Below are 19,262 nucleotides of genomic sequence, written 5' to 3' on the forward strand. Positions count from 1 at the left end.
TCCAAGGAGAGGAGCAACATTCACAGTACACTCTGTGCTCAGGGGCTTTCCAAGGGTCTCAATAGGTCTCATGGCCTATTGCAGGGGAACACTTAGTTTCAGGGCCAACCTCATGGTTACTTATTTATTTCTGGACCTTTTTCAGGTTGTCCATGAGGCTCAGTTCTATTCTCAAAATCTCATAATCTCTTGGTCTCCTCAAGTCTCTTGGTGCTTCTCCCAGTCTTGGAGTGTGGCTTGAATATTTCAAAAACAATTCACCGGGTTAAATCCATTAAAGGTTTTTCAATGAATAACAAGGCTTTGGCCAAGGTTTCTGTGGAGCTAACTGCCATCCCCAGTATCACACCTGTGCTGCACATCTCCCCAAAGTGTGATTGTGTATGTGAGGCCTCTTCAAGTATTGTATTGAGTCCTATGCACCATTTCAGTGGATTTCGGAACTCTGGGGTACATCTAGTAGTGTTCACATTCTTCCACAGCATTCTGGTCACCTTCCATAGTGTCTCATTGAAATACAGCCTTGCCAAGTGTGCTGTTGAAACCCAGGGATATTCCCGTTGTCATAGTGGTGCTCAGGGCCTACCCCACCGTGTCAGCAGCACTCAGGGCTACCCCATGTCTGCTAGTGTAAGCTCAGGGTCTTCTCCAGGGTCTCCCTCTAGCTCTGTGCTTTCCCTGCTCATCTACGTGGGCTCAAGGAATTCTCTAGTGTGTTTTTGAGATCTTGGCTATTATATGTCTCAGATTATTCCCCAGAGCTTCTGTGAGGCTAAAGGCTGTCAATGAACAGGCTGAGAGTTGTGCACAGGGCACATGAGGCTTGGTGGATCTTTCCCAGAATCTTCTTAGGTTTCAGTTTTTTTTTCCCCAGCTCAACAATGTAGCTCATGGCTTTCCCATGTTTTTTTAGAGGAACATCATGCCTTCTACAGCGTATGTGTAGTGCTCAGGACAATCTCTAGCATGTTAATGTGACTCAGGGCTGTCCATATAGTTTCAGGTCTGTTTAGAGACCTTCCATGAGTTTGTGTGATTCATGGGTCTTCAAAATAACCTCTAGGCATTCAGGGGTTTCACTGGTTTTTAACTGGTGTTCAGCATTTTCTCAGTGTGTCCATGACATTCAGAGCTTTTGAAGGTCACAAAGGAGTATCATGGACCCTGGTACTGATTCAATGGAATGTGGGTCCTTGCCCTGGGGTTATGGGGTTATTTGGTCTTTTTCTGTCTCACTCAGTCATTCTCAGGATTATCCCTCAAAGTATTAGTGTTCTGCTTCCATTCCTTGTGCATTCAGTTGAGCTCTTTGACATTCCCAGCATGGGGAAGGAAGTTTCCCAAGTTTTCAAGGTGCCAAAGGTCTTTCCAAGGGCTTCAGTGGAACTCTAGCCATTACTACACTCCCATTTTTTCCTCAGGGCCATTTGCTGTGTCTCAGTCACTCTGAGTGCTATTTGCAGAGACTAAATAGAGTTAGTTAGATCCCTAAAGACACACTGGGTTTAGAGTTCTTGCCAGGGTCTCAGGAACTCTCTGCACTTATCCCCATTTGTCAGTGGAATCCATTGTCATTCCTAAAGTAACAGTGTTGCTCAATGCATGTCCAGTGTCTTACTGAGTCTCAGTACATTACAGGGGTTACAGTGGTGCCCAAGGCCTTCTCCATAGAATTAATGGTTTTTGTTGTCTTCCTAGGCATTCAGTGAGTTTTCCGAGGTTACACTGATGAACAGGGCTTACCACAGAATCATAGTAAGACTCAGGGTATCAAAGGGTTTTAGTGTCTTTTCTAGAGTCAGTCTGCCACACGGCCAACTCTACTGTCTTAGGAGGGCTCATGGACTTCCTCAGAATTTCAATCTTGTTTACAAAGTTCCACATGGTCTTCATGGTGCCTGTAATATTGCCCAGTGTTTAGAAGGGCTCAAGTCTTCAAAAAGGTCTCAGGTTCATTAATTTCATTCACTGTTGTCTCTGTTCTGTTCAAAATATTCATCAGAGTTTTAGGAAGACAAAGGGCCCTCCTTACATTAACAGATGTAGAAACAACTTTCCCAAGACTCAGTGATCTCATTGCCTTCCCAGCACTCAGGGCTGATCAGCACAACCCACAAACACATCATGTGCTCACGGCCTCCCCAAGGGTCTCCATAGGTCTCATTGCCTTTAGCAGGGCAACACTAAGTTTCAGAGCCAATGTCAGAGCATAGTATAATTTCAGGGTCTTTTGTAAGGTGTTCATGAAGCTCAGTGCTATTCTCAGTGCTTCTGTCATTATGAGGCTGTGAATCTTTCCAAAGGAAACAGTGTGTTCAGGGTCATTGAGGGTTTTTTAATGAATCCCAGGGTTTTGCCCAGGGTGTCTGTGGGGCTAAGTGCCATTCCAAGCACCTCAGTTTTGCTCAGAATCTTCCCTAGAATTTGATTGTTTGTCAGGGCCTTCCCAAGTATTGTAGTGAGACCTTGGGCCTACCAGAATTTTCAGTGATTTTAAGAATGTGGAACAGTATCTAGTGGTGCTCAGATTCTTGTACTCTAGGACAATAATGGTCTTTGTAGTGTCTCATTGGGGAATAGAGCTTTCCCTAGTGTGACATTGTATCAGAGAGATGTTACCTAGCACTGCTCATAATGCTCCCAGTGTGTCAGCAGCACTCAGGGCCACCACATGTTTCTTAATGTAAGCTCAGGGTTTTATGCAGGGTCTCAGTTTAGCTCAGTGTTTTCCCGCAATGACTTACAGGGGCCTAGGAATTCTCTAGCATCTTTATTGTGATGTCGGGTACATTGTGTGTAACAGTTTTCCCCCAGAGCTTCTGTGAGGCTAAAGGCCTTCTATAAATAGTTTCACAGTGTTGTTCAGTGCCTCCACCAGGGTTAAGGTTGGCTTGTGGATCTTTTCCAGGGTCTCCTGTGTCTCAGGCTTGCCCAGCTCGGCAATGAAGCTCATGGCTCCCCATGTTCTGTAGTGGGCCTCATTGTTTCTCATTGTGTATGTGTAGTTCTCAGGTCCATCTCCATGTTTTCAGAGGGACTCAGGCCTGTCTACAGCATTTTATGGATGTTCAGGTGCTTTCCATGTGTTTGTGATTTAAAAGCCTTTAGAAGTGTCTCTTGTAATTCAGGGCACTCACTGATTCCTATATGGTGTTCAGGGTCTTCCCTGTGTATCACTGAAATTCAGGGCTTTACAAAACACTAAGGAGGCTTATGGACTCTGGTTCTTAATCATTGGATTATGGGTCTTGCCCAGGTTCTCTGTGGGCTTCATGGTCTCCTCCAGGCTTAGTGCTGTGTCTCAGTATTCCCCCAGAGTCTTAGTGTTCTCTTTCCCTTCCTCGTGCATCCAGTTGAGCTACTGAACATTCCCATAATATCAGTGTGGTATAGGATGCTTCCTAGGTTTTCAGAGAGCCAAAGGCTTTGCTTATTGCCTCAGTGGAACTCATGGTCATTACCAGGCACTCAGTTTTACTCAGGACCCTTTGCAGTCTCTCAGTCATGTTTACTGCTTATCCCAGAGTTTCACCAGGGCTTAGATAATTCCTGAAGGAAACAATAAATTTAGAGTTTTTGCCAGGTAATAAGTAAATCTCAGCACACTTCCCAGTTTGCCAGTGGAATTTATTGTCATTCCCAGCATCACAGGGTTGCTCATGGTCAGACCAGAGTCTTACTGAGTCTCAGGGCATTCCCCACAATCACAGTTGTGCCCAGGACCTTCTGTAGAATCTTAATGGTATCTTTGCCTTCACAGGCCCTCACAGAAGCTATCGTCTTCCCAGATAACAGTGATGATCAGTTCCTACCCCAGAGTCTTAGTGACATTCAGGGTATCAGAGGGATCTAGTCTTCCTCAATGTCAGTGGGTCTCAGAGCCTAATCTAGAGTCTCAGGAGGGTTCCAGGCCTTCCCCACATTTTCAGTCATGGTTAGAAAGGTCCAAATGACCTTCCTGGTGCTTGGGATTTTGCCCAAAGTGTAGTAGAGGCCTAAGCCTTAAGCAAAAGTCTCAGCTCCATTAATTGTATTCATCATTGTCTGAGTTGTGTTCAAAATAATCTTTAGATTCTTAGGAAGGTGAGGGTCCTTCCTTATTTTGACAGATTTGTGCACAATTTTCCTAAAAATCTTAGTGGTCTCATTGCCTTTCCAGGCCCTCAGTACAGGTCAGCACCATTCATGAATTCACCATTTAATCCAAGCCTTCCCAAGGGTTCAAAGGTCTCATTGCTCTTTGCATGGGAAGACTGAGTTTCAGAGGCAACCTCAGGTTATTATTTTATTTCAGGGTCTATTACAGGTTGTCCCTGAGGCTTGTTTCTATTCTCAGAATCTCAGTGATGCCCAATGTTTTACCAGTTTTAGAGCAGGGCTGTAAATCTTCTGAAAGGAAACATTGGGTTCAGGGTTGACCAGGGTTTCTCAATGGATCCCAGGGCCTTCTACAGGTTCTTTCTGGAACTAAGTACCTTTCCAGCATCACAGTGGTGCTTACCATCTTTCTCAGTGTTTGATTGTGTGTGAGGGCTTTTCCAAGTGCTGTAGTGAGGTCTAGGGCTCACAGTACTATTTCAGTGGATATAAAATATCTAGTGGTGCTCAGAATCTTCCACAGTATTCAAGGAAATAAATGGCCTTCCCTAGTGTCTAATTGGGGAATAGATCCTTGTCCAGTGTGTCACTGTAACAGAGAGACATTCCCATTACCATAGTGGTGCTCAGGGCCTTTCCCAATGTGTCAGTGGCACTCAGGGCTACCCCATGATCACACATGTAAGCTTAGGACTTTCTCCAGGGTCTCCGTCTGGCTCAGTATTTTCCCCATTGACTTACAGGTGCTCAGGAAATTCTCTTGGGTCTTTTTTGAGATACCAGGTGTGATTGGGTCTCAGAGTTTCCCACCAGAACTTCTGTGGGCTAAAGGCCTTCAATACGTACTTTCACACCTTGTTTCAGGGCCACCACCAGGGTCAAGGTGGGGTTGTGGATCTTTCCCAGGGTCACCTTGTTTCAGGGTTTTTTAAGCTCAACAATGAAGCTCATGGTTTTCCCATGCTTTATGGATGTCAATGCATTCCCTAATGTATTTGTAGGTGTCAGGAAAGTCTCCATAATTTTATTGTGTCTCAAGGCTGTTCATGGAATTTCAGGGGTATTCAGATGCTTTCCTTGTGTTTGTGTGATTCAAAGGCTTTCAAAAGTATATCTTGGAATTCAGAACATTTATGATATTTTAATAAGCTTTGCCACTGTTTCACTGGATTTCAGGGTTTTTGCAGGTCATTAAGGAAGCTCAGATTCTGCTAATGACTCAGTGGATTGTGGATTCTTGCCCTGGGTCGCAGTGGATGTCATAATCTTCTACAGTCTCACAGTTCAGCTCAGGGTGTTTTTCCAGAATCTTAGTGTTGTCCTTCCTTCCCTCATGCATTCAGTTCAGCTCATGGACATTTGTATTATCTCAGTGTGGTTCAGGGTGTTACCCAGGTTTCCAAAGAGAAAAAGGCCTCACCCAGGGCCTCAGTGGAACTCATGGCCATTACATTACCAGACTCTGAGTATTACTCAGGGCTTTTTGCAAAGTCTCAGTCATATTCTGTGCTATTCCCAGAGTCTCACCAGGTCTTAGATAATTCCCCAAATCACATGGAGTTCAGAGATTTTGCCAGAGTCTCACTCATCTCCGCACCTTTCCCAGGTTGTGTGCTTATTGTCATTCCCTGGTTCTTTCCCAGGTCTCAGTGGGTTTCCTGGTCTTCTCTATTGTCACAGTAGTGCTCAGGGTGTCCCCCAGAGTCTTAGTGTTCTCCTTCACTTCCTTGTGCATTCATTTGAGCTCTTGGACATTCTGAGCCTCCCAGTGTGATTCAGGATGTTCCCCAGGTTTTCAAAGAGCCAGAGGCCTTGCCCGGGGCCTCTGTGGAACTCATGACCATGACCAGGCTCTCAGTTTCTTGCAGGGCCTTTTGCACTGTCTCAGTTATGTTCAATGCTATATTTAGAGTCTCCTCATGGCTTATATAGATACATAAAGATGCAATGGTTTTAGTGTCTTTGCCAGGGTTCAATGAATCTCAGCACTTTCCCCAGGTTCTTAGGGAATTTCATTGCCATTCCGAGGATGAGAGTGGTACTCAGGGCCAGCCCACAGTCTTACTGAATCTCAAGGCATTTTCTGCAGGGTCATAGTGGTGCCCAGGCCTTCTGCAGAGTCATTGTGTTGTCATGGCCTTCCCAGGCACTCAGTGAAGCTATGGACTTCCTAGGTTACACTGATAATCAGCGCCTATCTCAGAGGCTTAGAGACACTTTGGATATTAGACGTGTTCAGGGACTATTCCAGTGTCAGTGGGCCTCAGGACCTACACTAAAGTCTCAGGATGGCTCAAAGTCATCCCAGAATTTCAATCTTATATAGAAAGGTCCTTATGGTCTTTATGGAGTTTTGAATATTAGCCCTTTTTTAAAAAGAGACTCAAGGTGTTAACAACAGTCTCAGATTCATTAATTTCATTCACTGTAATCTCAATGGTGTTCAAAATATTCTTCAGAATCTTAGGAAGATGAATGGACCTTCCTTAGGTAGATGTATATGTGCACACCTTTGTGCACACCCTTTCAAGAGTCTTAGTAATCTTCCTGTCTTCCAGGCTCTCAGTGTGGATCAGCACTATTCACAATTTCCTCACATACTCAGGGCCTTTCCAGAAGGCTCTATATGTCTCATTTCTTTTTTTCTGGGGAACACTGATTTTCAGAGCCAAAATAGAGGCTCCTAGTATTTTCAGGTCTTTTACAGGTTTTCAATACACCCAGTGCTATTCTAAGAGTCTCAGTTATACTTAGTTATTCTTCCTACCTTGGAGTAAGGCTCTGAATATTCCCAAAGGGAACACAGTGTTCAGGGCCTCTCAGGGTTTCTTATTGAATCTAAGGACCTTGCCCAGGGTCTCTGTGAGCAAAGTGCTACTCCTAGCATCACAGTTGTGCTCAGCATCTTCCTAGTAGTTCGATTGTGTATCAGAGCCTTCCAAAATAATGTAGTGAGATCCAGGGCATACACTACTATTTCAGTGGATTTAAGAACTCTGCACAATATCTAAATGTGCTCCAGTTCCCTCCTAGTATTCTGAAAAAATAATGACCTTCCCCAGTGTCATATTGCCAAATAGAGCCTTACTCAGTGTGTTCCTATAACAGAGATATTCCCATAGTCATAGAGTGCTCAGACTTTTCCTGCTGTGTCAGCCACATTCAGGGCTACCCAATGTCTCTTATTGGAAGCTCTTGGCTTTCTGTCTCAGTCTGGTTCACTGATTTCCCCAATAAATACAGGGGCTCAGGGAATTCTATGGAATATTTTTGAAGAGCTCAGGTATGATTGAGTCTTGTTGTTTTTTTTCTGCAGAACTTCTGTGAGAGTAAAGGCTTTGAATAAGCAGTTTTACAGTGGGCTTCAGGGCCTCCACCAGGGTCTCAGCAAGATTGTGGATCTTTTCCAGGTGTCCTTGTGTCTCAGTGCATTTCCAGCTCAACAACAAAGCTCCGGTCATTCCCACATTTTGTAGAGGGCCTCCACCTTACACAGTGTACCTGTAGTTCTCAGGCCAATCTCAAGATTTTAGTGTGACTCTGGGCAATCCAGAAAATTTCAGGCATGGTCAGATGCTTTCCATGAATTTGTGTGACTCAAAGTCCTTCAAAAGTGCCTCTTGGCATCAAGAGCCTTTACTCAGTTCTAATTGGTGTCCTAATTGGCTTTTCCCAGTGTGTCACTGGAATTCAGTGCATTTGCAGGTCATCAAGGAGTCTCATTGAGTCTGGCAGTGACTCAGTGGATTGTAGGTTTTTGCCCAGGATCTCAGTGGGTTTCATGGTCTCCTCCAGTGTCAGAGTCACGATTAGCACATTCCTCCAGAGTCTTAGTGTTCTCTTTCTTTTCCTCATGCATCCAGTTCTGCTCTTCATCATTCTCCACATCTCAGTGTGATTCAAAATGTTCCCCATTTATTCAAAGTAACAAAGGCCTTGCCAGTTCCTGTGGAACTCATGTCCATTTCCAGGCCGTCATGTTTTCCTCAGTGCCTTATAGTGTCTCAGTCATGTTCAGTATTTTTCCAAAAGTGTCACCATGGCTTCTATTGATCCCAAAAGACACTCTATTCTAGAGTTTCTGCCCAGGTCTCAGAAAAATCAAAGCAGCTTTTCCAATTTGTCATTTATTGCCATTCTCAGGGTCACAGTGTTGCTGAGGGTCAGCCTTGAGTCTTTCTGAGACTCTGGGCATTCCCCAGGGTCATAGTGGTGCCAGGGCCTTCTCCAGTCTCAGTGCTGCCATGTTTTTCTCAGGCACTCAGTGACACTATAGTGTTCCCAGGCTACACTGATGATCAGGGCCTATTTCGGTGTTTCAGTAACATTCAGGGTGTAGAGGAGTTGGGTGTCTTTAATGTGTCAGTGTTCCTCAGGGCCTACCCTAGAGTCTCAGAAGGGCTTAAGGCCTTGCCCAGAATTTCAGTCTTGTTTAGAAAGGTCCACATGGTCTTCATGGTGCTTGGAATATTGTCTAGTTTTTAGAAGATGCTCAAGGTTTCAACAAGGATCTCAGATTTGTTAATTGTATTTACTGTTGTCTGGGTGGTGTTCCAAATATTCATCAGATTTTTAAGAAGGCAAAGGGCCCTCTGTACATTGGAAGGTGTCTGCACAACTTTCCAAAGACTTAGTGTTCTCATTGCCTTCCCAGCTCTCAGTGCAGATCAGCACCATCCACAATTTCATCATTTTCTCAGGGCCCTCACAAGGCCTCAACAGGTGACATTTCTTTTGTAGGGGAGTTTTCAGAGCTAACCTCAGAGTCTCCTGTTGTTTAAGAATCCCAGTGCTATTCTAAGAGTCTCAGTGATGCTCATGCTTAGTCAAGCCTTGTTGTGATGCTGTAAATCTTCCCAATAAAAATACAGTTTTCATGGCTGTTAAATTTTCAGGAAAATCTCTAGGATTTCAGCATGACTCACAACTGTCCATAGATTTCAGGGGTGTTCCATGAGTTTGTGTGATTCAAAGGCCTTAAAAAAAGTCTCTTGGCATTCAGAGTTTTTGTCAGTGTCTCAGTAAATCTCAGCACTTTCCCCAGGTTTTCAGTGGAGTTCATTGCCATTCTCTGGGTCACAGTGTTGCTCAGGTCCTGCCCAGAGTCTTTGTCCCAGGGCATTCCCCAGGATTACAGTGATCCCCAGGGCATTTTGCAGAGTGTTCATGGTGTCATTGCCTTCCTAGGCACTCAGTGATGGTATAGTCTTCCCAGGAAACACTGATGATCATGGCTTATGCCAAATTCTCAGTGGCAGGCAAGGTATCAAAGGAACTCAGTATCTTTCTAAGCATCACTGGGCTTCAGGTCCTAACCTAGAGTCTGAGGAGGGCTCAAGGCCTTCCCAAAAATTAAAATATTGTTTAGAAAGGTCTACGTGTTATTCATGGTGTATGTAATATTGCCCAGTGTTTAGAAGAGGCTCAAAGCTTCCACAAGAGTCTCAGATTTTTAATTTTCTTCTTTTTGGTTTCACTTGTGTTTAAAATGATCTTCAGAATTTTTGGAAGGCCAAGGTCTTTTCCTAAATGTTACAGATGTGTCCACAACCTTCCCAAGAGTGTTAGCAGTCTCATTTCTGTTCCAGACTTTCAGTGTACATCAGCATCATTCACAATTTCACCATGTGCTCAGGGCCTTTCCAAGTTTCTCAGCAGGTCTTATTGCCATTTGCAATAAGACCAGCTGAGAAACTAAGTTTCAGAACCAAGCTCAGGGTATTCCAATGCTTTTCATGACTTTGTGTGATTCAATGGCCTTCACTAGTGTTCAAGCCTTTTGCAAGTGTTATCACTGGAATTTAGGGCTTTTCAGTTCACAAAAGCTGCTCATGTGCTCTAGTACTGATTCAGTGGATTGTGAATCTTTGCCCAGGGTCTCAGTGCATTTCATGGTCTCCTCCAGTCACAGTCATGCTCACACTGTTTCCCAGAGTCTTAGTGTTTTTCTTCCTTTCATCATGCATTCAGTTGTGCCCTTAGACATTCCCAGCTTACTAGTGTGGTTCAGGTTCTTCCTCAGGTTTTCAAAGAACCAAAGACTTTTCCCAGGGCCTCTGTGGAACTCATGGCCATGATCAGCCTCTCCATTTTTCTCAGGGCCTTTTTCAGTGTCTCAGTCAAGTTCAGTGCTATTTCCAAGGGGTCAGTGTGGACTAGACAATTCCCCAATGACACACTAGATTCAGAGTATCTGCCACAGTCTCAGAAATATCTTTTCTTTAATTGGTTGTTCAAAACATTACAAAGCTCATGACATATCATCTTTCATATATTTGATTCAAGTGAGTTATGGACTCCCATTTTTACCCCAAATACAAATTGCAGAATCATATCAGTTACACATTCACATTTTTACATAATGCCATATTAGTGACTGTTGTATTCTGCTGCCTTTCCTATCCCCTACTATCCCCCCTCCCCTCCCATCTTTTCTCTCTACCTAATCTGTTGTTGTTCAGTTCTCTCCCTTGTTCCCCCTCCTTTCCACTCACAACCTCTTATATGTGATTTCATGTAAAGTTGAGGGTTTCCCTCCGTTTCCATGCAATTTCCCTTTTCTCTCCCTTTCCTTCCTACCACTTGCCTCTGTTTTATGTTCATCTTTTCCTCATGCTCTTCCTCCCTGTTCAGTTCTTAATTGCTCTCCTTAAATCAAAGAAGACATTTGGCATTTATTTTTTAAGTATTGGCTAGCTTCACTTAGCATAATCTGCACTAATGCCATCCATTTCCCTGCAAATTCCATGATTTTGTCATTTTTTAGAGCTGCATAATACTCCATTGTGTATAAATGCCACATTTTTTTTTATCCATTCATCTATCGAGGGGCATCTAGGTTGGTTCCACAGTCTAGCTATTGTGAATTGTGCTGCTATGATCATTGATGTGGCAGTATCCCTATAGTACGCTCTTTTAAGGTCCTCAGGGAATAGTCCGAGAAGGGCGATAGCTGGGTCAAATGGTGATTCCATTCCCAGCTTTCCCAGGAGTCTCCATACTTCTTTCCATATTGGGTGCACCAATTTGCAGTCCTACCAGCAATGTACAAGTGTACACTTTTCCCCACATCCTCGCCAGTCTGGTATCCCTATACCTCCAGATTCACACTTCCTGCTTAGAATTGCTTTTGCTATTCTGGGTCTTTTGCTTTTCCATATGAATTTCATGATTGCTTTATCAATTTCTACAAGAAATGCCATTGGGATTTTGATTGGCATTGCCTTAAACCTGTAGAGAACTTTGGGTAATATCGCCATTTTGATGATGTTAGTTCTGCCTATCCATGAACAGGGTACATTTTTCCATCTTCTAAGATCTTCTTCTATCTCTCTCATTAGGGTTCTGTAGTTTTCATTGTATAAATCTTTCACCTCTTTCGTTAGGTTGATTCCCAAGTATTTTTTTTTTTTTTTTGAGGATATTGTGAATGGAGTAGTTTTCCTCATTTCCATTTCAGAAGTTTTATTACTGATATACAGGAATGCCTTTGATTTATGCATGTTGATTTTATATCCTGCCACTTTGCTGAATTCATTTATTACCTTTAGCAGTTTCTTTGTAGACCCTTTTGGGTCTGTTAGATATATTATCATATCATCCGAAAATAGTGATAATTTAAGTTCTTCTTTTCCTATTTTTATGCCTTTAATTTCTTTTGTCTGTCTAATTGCTCTGGCTAGTATTTCAAGAACTAAATTGAATAGAAGTGGTGAGAGAGGGCATCTCTGTCTAGTTCCAGATTTTAGAGGGAATGCCTTCAGTTTTTCTCCATTTAGAATGATGCTAGCCTGAGGCTTAGCATATACAGCTTTTACAATGTTGAGGAAGTTCCTGTTATCCCTAGTTTTTCTAGTGTTTTGAACATAAAGGGATGCTGTACTTTGTTGAATGCTTTTTCTGCATCTATCTAGATGATCATATGGTTCTTATCTTTAAGTCTATTGATGTGGTGAATAAAATTTATTGATTTCCGTATATTGAACCAGCCTTGCATCCCAGGGATGAATCCTACTTGATTATAGTGCACAATTTTTTTGATATGCTTTTGTATTCAATTCACCAGGATTTTATTGAGAATTTTTGCATCTAAGTTCATTAGAGATATTGGTCTGTAGTTTTCTTTCTTTGAAGTGTCTTTGTCTGGTTTCAGGATCAGGGTGATGTTGGCCTCATAGAATGAATTTGGAAGAGCTCTTTCTTTTTCTATTTCTTGAAATAGCTTGACAAGTATTGGTATTAATTCTTCTTTGAAGGTTTTGTAAAACTCCACTGTATACCCATCCAGTCCAGGGCTTTTCTTGGTTGGTAGTCTTGATGGCCTCTTCTATTTCTTCCTTTGTTATTGGTCTGTTTAAATCGTGTGTGTCTTCCTGACTCTATCTGGGCAGATCATATGCCTTAAGAAATTTATAAATATCTTCACTATCTTCTATTTTATTGGAATATAGGGTTTCAAAAAACTTTCTATTTATCTTCTGTATTTCTATAGTGTTTGTTTTGATATTACCTTTTTCATCCTGTATGTTAGTAATTTGAGTTCTCTCTCTTCTTCTCTTCGTTAGCATGGCTAAGGGTCTGTCGACCTTATTTATTTTTTCGAAGAACCAACTTTTAGTTTTATCAATTTTTTCAAAGGTTTTTTTTTCAATTTCATTGATTTCCACTCTGATTTTAATTATTTCTTGTCTTCTACTACATTTGCTGTTGTTTTGCTCTTCCTTTTCTAGGAGTTTAAGATGTAGTGTGAGATCATTTATTTGTTGGTTTTTTCTTTTTTTGAGGAATGAAGTCTAGGAAATGAATTTCCCTCTTAAAACTGCTTTCATTGTGTCTTATAGATTCCGGTATGTTGTGTCTGTATTTTCTTTTATCTCTAAGAATTTTTTTATTTCCTCCTTTATGTCTTCTGTAACCCATTGATCATTCAGTAACATATTGTTTATATTCTGGGTGATGCAGGATTTTTCCTTCCTTCTTTTATCATTGATTTCCAGTTTCATTCCATTATGGTCAGATATGGTGCATGGTATTATCTCCACACCTTTATATTTACTGAGAATCGACCTATGGCATAATATATGGTCTATCTTTGAGTAGGATCCATGTGCTGCTGAGAAGAACGTGTATCCACTTGATGATGGTTGATATATTCTATATATGTTGGTTAAGTCTAGGTTATTGATTGCATTATTGAGTTTTACAGTTTCTTTGTTCAGCTTTTGTCTAGAGGATCTGACCAATGGTGAGAGCGGTGTGTTGAAGTCATCCATAATTATTGTGTTGTGGTCTATTTGACTCTTGAACGACTCTTGAACTTGAGGAGAGTTTGTTTTATGAATGTTGCAGCACCATTATTTGGTGCATACAAATTGATAATTGTTATGTCTTGATGGTGGATGGTTCCTTTTAACAGTATATAGTGTCCTTCTTTATCCCTTTTGATTAACTTAGTTTTGAAGTTGATTTTATTTGATATGAGTGTGGCTACTCCTGCTTGCTTCCGAGGGTCATGTGAGTGGTATGATTTTTCCCAACCTTTCACCTTCAGCCTGTGTATGTCTTTTCCTATCATATGGGTCTCCTGAAGGCAGAATATTGTTGGGTTTGTTTTTTTAATCCATGTTCCAAGCCTATGACTCTTGATTGGTGAATTTAAGCCATTAACATTTAAGGTTACAATTGAAATATGGTTTGTACTTCCAGTCATGTTTATTTATTTATTTATTTTAGTTTGGCTAATTTTTCCTCTTTGGTTATTTTTCTTCCCCTTTACTGAGATACCTCCCACTGTTAGTTTTGGGCTTCAAATCCTCTTCTTGTAGTATTTTGCTCAAAATGCTTTGCAGTGCTGGTTTTCTGGCTGCGAATTCTTTTAGCTTTTGTTTATCATGAAATATTTTAATTTCATTGTCAAATCTGAAGCTTAATTTTGCTGGATATAGTATTCTTGGTTGGAATCCATTATTTTTCAGCATTTGAAATACAGTTCCAGGATCTTCTTGCTTTCAAAGTCTGTGATGAAAAATCAGTCGTTAACCTAATTAGTTTACCCTGAATGTAATCTGCCTCCCTTCTCTCGTAGCTTTTAATATTCTCTCCTTGTTCTGTATGTTGGCTATCTTCATAATTATATGTCTTGGAGTTGGTCTATTACGGTTTTGGATGTTTGGGGTCCTGTAGGCTTCCAGGATTTGGCAATCCATTCCATCTTTCATCTCTGGGAAGTTTTCTAGGACTATTTCATTTAATAAGTTGTCCATTCCTTTGGTTTGAACCTCAGTGCCTTCTTCTAACCCAATGACTCTCAAATTTGGTTTTTTTATGAGATCCCATATCTCTTGGATAGATTGCTCGTGAGATTTAAGCATCCTTTCTGTGTTGACTATATTCTTTTCAAGTTAATAAACTTTGTCTTCATTATCTGATGTTCTGACTTCTACTTGATCTAGTCTATTTGTAATATTCTCATTAGATTTTTTAATCTGGTTTATGGATTCCTGCATTTCTAGGATTACTGTTTGGTTTTTTTTAAATCTCTATCTCCTGGTAAAGCTCGTACTTTGCAGTTTGAATTTGTTTGTTTAATTCATTTTCAAAATATACTTTCATTGCTTGGATTTGCTGTCCCATGTCTTCTCTAATATTCCGTTCCATCTGAGTTAGGTATGCCTTGATTTCTTACCCTGTCCATGTTTATGATGCTTCTAGGTCCTCCTGTATATTTAAGTTGTCCTGAATTGTTTGTAATCCTTTTTTCCCTTGTTTTTTCATGTTGTTCACGTTACTTTCCAGCTCTGTTTGACTGCTGTGTAACTGCTTTCTCCTATACATTTGTTTTGGCTTTGTATATCTCTGTTGTCTCTTCTTTGTGGTGGGAGATTATGCCTAGAAATGTTGGGCTTTATTGTACTTTAAAGCTGATTCATTCAATTCATAAAACGCTCCTGGGTTCTGAATGCATATAGTGATTTGTTGTTTGTTCTTAGGACTTTTTGTTTAGGTTAGGTGCTATGATGGTATGAGGGTTAGTATATCTTGGCTACTTTAGAATACTAACAGGTGATTGGATTAGGGTGGGATACTAACAGGTGATTGGATCAGGGTGTTGATAGTAGCTAGGTATTTAGGAGCCCTATCGACAGCCTTGAGACATTCACCTATTTGCATTTAGACAATTACATGTAATGGAAGACGTAATGCTTGGGATGAAAGTTGGGGGGTAGGGGAATGAAGGTGCTCTTAAAAAGAAAGAAGGAGAGAGAGATAGATAGATTAGAGGAGAATGAAAAGAACAATAAGACTTGAAACGGGAAAGAGAGAAGGAAGGAAAAGGAGAGAGAGGAACAGAGAGAGAAGCAGAAAAAAAAGTTGAAGTCTTAGAGATCCATTTTCTTCTCTTCCAGTAGGCGGAGCTGTGCCCTCCGAGCAGAGCCTCTGCCCTCTACCTGCCAATAGCAATCCCTGTAAGGTGTCTCCTGGGAGTCTGTCAGACTTGTCAGTCCAGAGCCATTTCACCTCTCCGGCCCCTCCCCCCTTCCTCCTGTCAGCTGGCCATCCAGGTCCTGTTCACCGGAAGCGGTTCCCCAAAGATCTAGTTACACTTGCAGCCCCACCGCGCATCCCATTTAAGCCCCAGTGCTGTGGTAAACTGGTGGCTAAGACCTTAGGAGTCGCCGCTGGTGACATGGGGGGTGGGGGTCGGGGATCCCCTCTGCTTCCCCACAGACACGCCCCCAGAGAGATCCCCGAAGTTTCCTGGCTGCCTGTATCTGGATGGGGCGGGAGTCACACACCTGCTAAAGTGGATTCTGCTGGGAAGGAATTCCGTGGGACACCGATGACATCACCTCTCTACTATGGCGGGCCCCAGGCTCCTTCCCGGAGTGTCTGAAGGGAGGGGTGGGACTGGTCCGTCCAGGTTGGCCTCAACTCCCAGGTGGCTATTTCATGAAGGCTTGGCTAAAGACCTCTTCCTGCCAAGCTGCGACTCGGAGGCTAGCGGGACCAGTCATGTTGGCTGCCAGCGGGTGCGCGGGCAGCGGCTGGCGGATCTGGACCTCTGTGGAACTGGACCTCTGCGTCTCGTACTGGGGATTCGCTTGTCTGGGGCAAACTGTCACTTCAAAAAAATCCTACTAGCTCCCAGCCGATCACTCTTCAGTGGAATTTTGCTAGGAGATTCTCAGTTGGTAGAATCTAAGCGTTATCTATGCATCTTTATGACCCCATCCCTGAGGGGGTATTGAAAGCGCTGCCTCTCCGCCCGCCACCATGTTGTCCCTCAGAAATATCTTAGCACCTTCCCCATGTTGTCATTGAAGTTCATTGTCATACCTAGGATCACAGTGTTGCTCAGGACCAACCCAGTTTCTTACTGTTAGAACAAAGAGACTATGCTGCAGGCAAACTTCCCAGATCATTTTTGCCCTTATTCAGAAATAGAACTTCACTAATAAAAATGCACCCACTTTTCTGATGGAACATGAGCTACAAAGGAGGGAAATGGGCTTATATAGGTGGTGGGTGATTTAGTGAGCATGTCAGTGTGGGCACTCAGGGATTTGAATCCTTGTGCTGAAGTGTTGGTGGCCAGTACTGGGAGAGAAGTTGTATTAAAGAAAATCAATGTTTTCTAGAGACTATCACTTCTTGGTTTGCTGAGACCCTTTCTCCCTTCCTGTGGTCAGTGTCTGGGAAGGATTTATCATGGGAGAGAAGAAAGTCATCAATGTATGGCTTTCTTTGTTATTTCTTTTCCCAGGTCTCAGTATTTGTGGGTATTTCTTTTTCTATATTTAATAGTTACTGAGTCTCAGAACATTCCCCAGGGTCACAGTGGTGTCAGGGCCTTCTCTCGTATCTTAGGGGGTTCACAACCTTCCTGCCACTCATTAAAATTATATAATTCCCAGGTTCTGCTTTCCCCAGAGTCTTTCCTCACTCTTAGTGATCCTAAATGTCTTCTTCAGGGCATTAAAGGGTTTCAAGGGTTTTCCCCAGTGTCATTGGGCTCAGTCCTACCTTAGAGTCTCAGGAGGGCTAGAGGCTGTTCCCCAGAATTTCAACCTTATTTAGCAAGTTCGACCTGGTGTTTGTGGTGATCAAAAATATTTCCCAGTGCTTAAAAGAGACTAAATCCTCAGTAAGAGTCTTTGAGTGTTTAAGCTCACTCACAGTTGTCTCAATGATATTCAAAATCTTCTTCAGAATCTTTAGAAATCCAAGGACCTTCCTTAGGTTGACAAATATATGCACAACATTCTCAAGAGTCTTAGTGACCTCATTTTCTTTTCTTTCTTTTTTTTTTTTAAATCAGAATCACTGTGTATCTCAGCTCTATTCCCAGTGTCACCATGTACTTGGGGTTTCCTGAGGCTCTCAACAGGTCACATCACCTGTCTACAGGCTCACTGAGTTTCATATCCATTCTCAGAGTCTTCTTCTCTTTCAGGGTCTTTTCCAGCTGCTCCATGAGGCTCAGTGCAATTTTTAGAGTCTTAGTAATGCTCACTGCTTCTCCTAGACTCAGAGCTATGCTCAAATTTGCTCCCAACAAAATAGTGTTTTCAGGATTTTCCAGGGTTTTTTGCTGAATCCCAGGTCTTTCCCAGGGTCTGTGTGGAGCTGCATGCTCTTCCCCACATCACAGTGTTCCTCAGCATCTTCCCAGAGTGTGATTTTGTGTCAGAGTCTTTCCAATACATTTGAATAGGTCTAGGGCCTAGCCTATTATTTCAGAGGGTTTAAGGACTCTGCAAAGTATCAAGTGGTGTTTACATTCCCCCATAGTATTCTGTGGGGAAAAAATGGCCTTCTCTAGTTTCTCATTGGGGAATAGTAACTTGTTAAGTGTGTCATTGAAACTCTGGGATATTCCCATTGTCATAGTGGAGCTCTGGGTTTTTTCCTTTTGTATCACCAGCATGCAGGGCCTCCCCAAATTTCTGAGTGTAAATTTAGGGCTTATTCCAGAATCTTAGTCTGATTTAGTGCTTTCCAAATTGGCTTTTACTGGCTCAGGGTATCTTCAAGCATCTTTTTGGGGTCTTAGGTTTGATTGTGTCTCAGATTCTCCCAGAGAGCTTCTGCTGGGCTAAAGGTCTTCAGTATCTCCTCAGTGGGTTTTAGGGCCTCCACCAGTGTCTATGTTAAATTGTAGATATTTCCCAGTTTATTTTGTGGTCCAGTGCTTTCCAAGTCAATAGATTGTTTCATGGATTTTCCACATTTTCTTTGTAGGCCTCAGTACTTTCCTGAAGATATCAATAGGTCTCAGGACCTTTCCCAGGATTTCACTATGACTCAGGGTTATCCACCATATTTCATGTGTGTTCAGATCATTTTCATGAGTTTGTATACTCTGAAGGTCTTCAAAAGTGTCTCTTGGGTTTCAGAGAAACCCTTGGCTTCCAAGGTTTCTAAGTTGTGTTCTGCTATTTTTTCAGTGTACCATTGGGTTTCAGGGATTCTCCAGGTCCCTAATGAGATTCAAGCTCTCTTGTTCTGATTTCACGGATTGTGAGGCCTTGCCAAGGGTCTCAATAAGTTTCAGGGTCTTCTCTTGTCTCACAATCATGATATGAGAGTTATTCCCATGAGTTAAGTTTTATCCTTTCTTCCCTTGGTATGTTCTTGAACATCCCTAGCATCTCAGTGTGGTTCAGAATATTTCCCAGGTTTTCAAGTAGCTATTGGTTTTGCTCAGGGCCTCAGTGGGACTCATGGCCTGTGGGAAGTCACTCTGAAAGAACACACCTTCCAGTCCTGAGGCAGAGGACTCTGAACAGTTACTATATTTCATAGTGACTTGAGTACTGTCCCTCCTCAGATAGCAAGACATAGCTTCAGGTGTAACTGTACCCACTGGGGTTGATGTACACTCACCTGCTCCTTGTAGTCCTACCCCTTCTGCCCTTTTTTGGATAGAACTTTCTGAAAACAGCATCCCCCCAAATAAAACTTCCACTTCCAAACCTGCTTCCCTTTCTCTCTTCAGCCTCTTGTAATTTTCTCTTGCTGTCCCTTTTGTGGACCTTGAGGCTGAGAGCTGAGGAAAGCCATACTGAAACTTGTGTCTGTGTTTTATTTTGCATCACCCCAAATTCACACAAGGGACCTTAGTTTAGTCTTATGCATTGTTGGGGGTGGAAATGACTTTACCA

General features: G+C 42.3%; 1 protein-coding gene across 1 annotated transcript in view; it reads left to right on the plus strand.

The window, feature by feature from the left end:
- Positions 1-19,262, plus strand: part of LOC144376939 (uncharacterized) — a 255,997-nt gene that overhangs the window by 221,936 nt on the left and 14,799 nt on the right. The gene's annotated exons all lie outside the window — the stretch shown is intronic.

The sequence above is a fragment of the Ictidomys tridecemlineatus genome, chromosome 4, assembly GCF_052094955.1.
Source record: "Ictidomys tridecemlineatus isolate mIctTri1 chromosome 4, mIctTri1.hap1, whole genome shotgun sequence".
Lineage (NCBI taxonomy): Eukaryota > Metazoa > Chordata > Mammalia > Rodentia > Sciuridae > Ictidomys > Ictidomys tridecemlineatus.